The following is a 6,067-nucleotide window of genomic DNA, read 5'->3' as shown; positions in this document are numbered from 1 at the left end:
TCACAGGAGTTAAGTAAAAGAGCTCCCAATGGCCAAAGCTGGAACGATTTAAGTAACAAAATATATAAAGTAGTATCGGATTATAACCCAAAATGTAAAATAAATACCCCTGAAACCATACCGATATAAATGATTGAATATCTTAATAAGTGGAGAAGAGACAAGTTTCCTATGCAGAAGAATTCCAAATAAATTATGTAGATTCTCTCCCTAAAGGAGGTGGAGCCTCACTCCTCACTCCTTAGGTGTGAGCTGCATAGAGTGACTTCCTTCTAAAGAGGACGGTATGGGGCTTCCCTGGTGGCGCAGTGGTTGAGAATCTGTCTGCCAACGCAGGGGACATGGGCTCGAGCCCTGGTCTGGGAAGATCCCACATGCCGCGGAGCAACTAGGCCCGTGAGCCACGGCCGCTGAGCCTGCGCGTCTGGAGCCTGTGCTCCGCAACAAGAGAGGCCCGCGCACCGTGATGAAGAGTGGCTCCCGCTCGCCGCAACTAGAGAAAACCCTGGCACAGAAACAAAGATCCAACACAGCCAAAAATAAATTAATTAATTAAAGAGGACAGTATGGAAAGGGGGGAAAACACTAACTTTATGGTGGAGAGACCTGGAAAAGAGACCTACTAGTCCTACTCTAGCCAGGTGACCAAGGCCAATATCAACAGTGATGAATCGCGCTGACAGTATATACTGTTGGTAAGATGTGATGCAAATGGCACTGCGTCACTGTGACCTTCCTCCCCCAATCCATAACTCCGCTCTAATCATGAGAAAAACTCAGCCAAAACCCAGTGTTGGGGGGTGAGGGTGGAATTCAACAAAATACCACCAGTGCCCCTCAAAACTGTCAGGGTCATTAAAAACCAAGTCTGAGAAACCATCAGAGCCAAGAGGAGCCCAAGGAGATGTCATGACTATATGTAATGTATCCTGATAGCCAGAGAAAGAGCATTAAGTAAAAGCAAAGGAAATCTGAATACAGTATGGTCTTTAGTTAATAATGATGTATTGATTGGTTCATTAAATGTAACAAATGTACCATACTAATGTAAAATGTCAATAATAGGGGAAACTGGGTGCAGGAGGCAGGTGTATGGAAAATCTTTGTATCATCTGCTCAACTTTTCCGTAAATCTAAAACTATTCCAAACAATAGAGTACAGTCAATTCTCTGTATTCTGACAGTTATGTTTTATAACATCTCCGCGAACACTGAATTGGTGCACGTTGAGCCGTTACCCCTAGCTGAGAGCCTCTGGTCACAACATTTTCGGATCAATACATAAGCTTGTTTTACGTGTGCTTCTGTTTAAGGACACTTCATTTAATATACAATTGATTCATTAATATTAAATATCTGTGGTGAACAGCACTTTACCTCATTTCTGAACAAAGCTTATCTAACACGTGTATTTTCTCCATAAGGCACATCACAGCCATCCTGCACTTAGGATCACTAGGCGGCACTTCAGCACTATGTTTGCGGAGCATTTTCAACAGCGATATCACGCACAAAAGGCACAAAAATGCCCCAAACTTGGCACGAAACAGACCACAGAAAGGACACTTGTTAGTAGTATGCGAGTTGCTACAAGAAGACAGAGCTTCCTCTCATTCCACCTCAGGTGGGAATGTGTGCACTGGACAACTCAATTTTTTTACCCTGTGCACATGCCATGCTCACGAATGACCACAAAAGTGTCATGAGTATTCATTTGGGGGTCACAAATACATTTTAGTGAGTAGGTAAATTCATAAATATGGAATCCATGAATAATAAGGATCAACTGTATATTAATTTTTAAAAGCCTATGAACATGTTCCCCAGTAGCCTAAGTTCTCTCCCTAACCCACTACAGATTGCTCATTTCTGAATCTAACTTACTAAAATTTATTTATTTATCTATTTATCGATCTAGTTGTTTCGTTAGCCTATACCTGTGCTGTACAGTAGCCACATGTGGCTATCGGTACTTTAAACGTGGCTAGTCCAGCACTGAGGTGTGCTGTAAGGATTCACACCAGATTTTGAGGACTTAGTACAAAAAAAAGAATGTGAGTTATCTCATTAATACTTTGAATATTGATTACATATTAAAATGATAATATTTTAATATAATTGGTTAAATAAAATGTATCATTAAAATTAACTTCACCTGTTTCTTTTTACTTTTGTAATGTGACCACCAGCAAATCTAAAATTACACATGTGATGTGCATTTTATTTCTATTGGACAGTGCCAACCTGTATCATCTCCTGGGAAAATGAATTCCATCGTAATATTTGTAACATAGGGAATGACATAGGACAATGGAATCATTTTATCCTTAGAAGGACTAGTCAATCCTCTCCTTTTAGGACACTGAGGCTCGGACAGGTGAAGTGCCTTGTTCAACTTCACACAGCCATTTGCTGGCAGAACAAGACTCAGACCCCAGTCTCCTGTCTTCCAGTCCAGTCTCTTTCCCCTTGACCTTCTCCCCTGTATGTCTCCACCCTGCCAATAAGTAAAACCAACAGCCTACATAATCCTTTAAGAGAAAAACAGTGTTGGCCATTCCTGAATTGAAAGAGAACATTTCATAAAATCTTGCTAGATTTCTATAAGTAGGGCTACCAGATTCAGCAAATAAAAATATAGGATGCCCTGTTAAAATCTGCATTTCATGGAAAAGAATCTGAAAAAGAATGGATATAGGTATATGTATAACTGAATCACTTTGCTGTACACCTGAAACTAACACAGTATTGTAAATCAACTATACTTCAATATAAAGTAAAAATTAAATTAAAAATTTTAAGTTAAAGAAATAAAATGAATAATTAATTATAAAACATTTGTATTTCATATAAATGAGAAATAATGTTTAATTATAAGCATGGGATATGCTTATACGTAAACATTATTCCTTGTTTATCTGAAATGTAAATGTAACTGAGCACCTGTGTTTTCAGTATAAGTATGTCCCATGAAATATTTCGGGACATATTTACACACAAGAAAAGTGTTTGCTGTTAATCTGAAATGCACATTTAACTGGTGTCCTATATTTAATCTGGCAACCCTACTGTAAAGCCTTTGAGGAAAGAACCTTTCCGCTAATTTCTCCCAGGCACTTAGGCACTTATCTTTCTGTGTTCCTCCAAGGAAGAGCCCAACCTAGTGAGTCACTCAGTGGCTCCGTAATAAACAAGGGAATCTCCAGACTTGCCTTCCCATCTGCAGGCTGTCTCGGCTGTCAATGCTATCTTTCTAAACAGCCAACTTACTGGGGAATCAAGCTGCAGATCTCAACTGTCCCTCCCAACCTTTATAATCAATCTGAGTTGGGCAAGACGCCAGCTTAAAAAAAAATGCACAGAACCAACTTTTGTAACTAGGGAAATAAGAGGGTAGGAAAAACCCAAGGAAACAGACAAGCTTTCCTTTTCTTTACAGAAGCTCTTCTAAATGTAACAAGCGACAATTGGTCCAAACACTCCAGCCATTTCCTGCACATGTATACACATCAAAGAGAGCACGGCAAGAGTCAACTGGATTTTGCATTTTATGATTTTGCTTTCCTTCATTGCTATTATTTTGTGGCATACTAGTGAGGGGATGATAGAAGTGGTCCATACAAGGTGCAGGCAAAAAGGGGGTACAGGTAATAAGAGAATTTAAAAACAATTTAATGTCTGTAGAGAATTTAAAAACAATAATAAAACTGACTAAAAGTTGTTCTGCTTTTTATTACCCCATGTGCTAACAATTGTAAACAATGTCATTGATAAAATACTCCTCCCACTGCAACTTCCCTTCCCCCCAGAACCTTGGCAGTTCTGATATTAGGCAAGTCCATCAACTATTTTTAAAAACCCTGTTTTATGGAGCTTTGCTTTTTTTGCTGTTTGGGGCATGTATGTAGGAGGTGGAAGGAGAGGAGAAGAGCTAGATGGAGATGCTTAACCCATCAAACAGCAAGAGTTTTAATAAATGGAGATTCCCCTCTCATGCACATATCAGACTATGTCTTAAGGTTTCCAAGGACCAAGAGGCAATATTATAGTAAAAGGAGCACTGGAGAAGGAGTCAGAATACCTGGGTTCAAGATGCGGCTCCATGTCTGCATAGGTATGTAACTGAGAACAAAAGTTACAGCCTCTCTGAGCCTGTTTCCCTCCTTGTCAGGTAGATGCTCTGACCACTTCCCCCATCTGTCTACTCCACCTGCTTGTCTTGTGAAGCTAAGAGATAAAACATATAAAAGTGCTTTGCAAACTGCAAGGTCCTTTACCCATGTAAATCACTGTATTTATTGTAACAGAGACCAAAATAGCAGCTGCTTAAATAAGATAGAAGATCCAGTTCTCTATAAAAGTCCAAGCTCGTAGGCAGTTGATGGAGGTAGGATGACTTTCCTTCCCAAGGTCATCTAGGGACCCAGGTTCCTTCTCTGTTACTGTTCCATTATCCCAACAGGTATCTTTCTTATCTTTTATTTATTTTATAAATTTATTTATTTTTACTTATTTTTGGCTGCATTGGGTCTTCGTTGCTGTGCGTGGGCTTTCTCTAGCTGTGGTGAGCGGGGGCTACTCTTCATTGCAGCGCAGGGGCTTCTCTTTGCGGTGGCTTCTCTCGCTGCGGAGCACAGGCTCCAGGTATGCGGGCTTCAGTAGTTGTGGCACGTGGGCTCAGTAGTTGCGGCTTGCAGGCTCTAGAGGTCACGCTCAGTAATTGTGGCGCACAGGTTTATTTGCTCCGCGGCATGTGGGATCTTCCCGGACCAGGGCTCAAACCCATGTCCCCTGCACTAGCAGGCGGATTCTTAACCACTGTGCCACCGGGGAAGTCCTTTCTTGTCTTTTAGATTGAAAGTAAACCACCACCCGACACAAACTCATTCTTACCCACAAGAAGGAGAAAAGAATAAGTGGAGGAACATCACTTCTGTTCCTTTCTTATTGGTTAAAACTAAGTTACACGGTCTCACACTGCTGCCACAGAGGCTGAGAAATATACTCTGGCTGGGAAGCCATGTGTCCAGCTAAAACCTGAAGGCTCTACTGCTAAAAGTTGATAATGGATACGGTGGATAATATGCAGTTTGACAACAGGTATTGTCATTATTTTTCAGGCTAGTGGATAAAGAATTGTTCGTTGTTTTATTGCTCTGAGGAACGAGAGATGAAAAGCCCTATCTTTCCACTGTGGCTGATGAGGTTTAGATATATATCAATTTATCAATGCAAATGATCCTGGTTTAAATGAATGAATGAATTCCTAGAGCAGTGGATTTCAAAGCACTTTCATCGGGGGCCTGTGCGACTGGCTGTTTTCCTAGGAGAGCTCTTCAGTGTGAATTTGGACACATCTTATGAATACAGCCCTGTGCCTCTCGGGGACCAAGCCCAAATCCCAGGAGAAACACGGAATTTAGACCACCTTACCACTCTACTGACCCTATTCAGCGAGCTCCTACTGAAATAGTGGTACATCATCTGGTTAGTGCCTTATCATCCTCCAGCCCTTGTGTCACTGCCTCCATAATTAAACACAGACCATTAGCTATAACCCACTGCACCCACATCAATTATGCCAGTTTGGATAACAGCCACAGAAACCCTCCTTTCCTGTCTTCTGCCTCTTTGGAAATAATCCTGGTCATATCACACCAGTATAGGTAGAACTGCCTTGGCTTTTATAAGATGTCAAATTAGCAAGGCTTCTATGCCATGATGGTGCAGAAGCATTGTTCTTCCATACACTGATTAAAAGGTAATTTAACCGCTTCCAAAGGTGGTCCAGCCAATCCCCAGCAGTATTGACATTGTGTTAATGAGAAATTGCTGTCCAGAGTGATAAATTAGCCTTCTGAGACTAGTATGCAAACCCATCTTCACTGGATGGCCCAACCTTAAAAAGCAAACTTGGTAGTTTCATCACCCTCTGCCCCCTTCAATTAAATGTGGAGGGGCTCATACACCGCATCTGAAATCCCAGAGCTGTGCAGATTAGAATACACACTTGCAGCCTCCTCAGTAATGCAAGCTGTCCCAGTTTGCTGCTTTCCTCACGAGTGCT

This window comes from Delphinus delphis, chromosome X, assembly GCF_949987515.2.
Source record: "Delphinus delphis chromosome X, mDelDel1.2, whole genome shotgun sequence".
Classification (NCBI taxonomy): Eukaryota; Metazoa; Chordata; class Mammalia; order Artiodactyla; family Delphinidae; genus Delphinus; species Delphinus delphis.
This window is presented reverse-complemented; position numbering follows the sequence as displayed.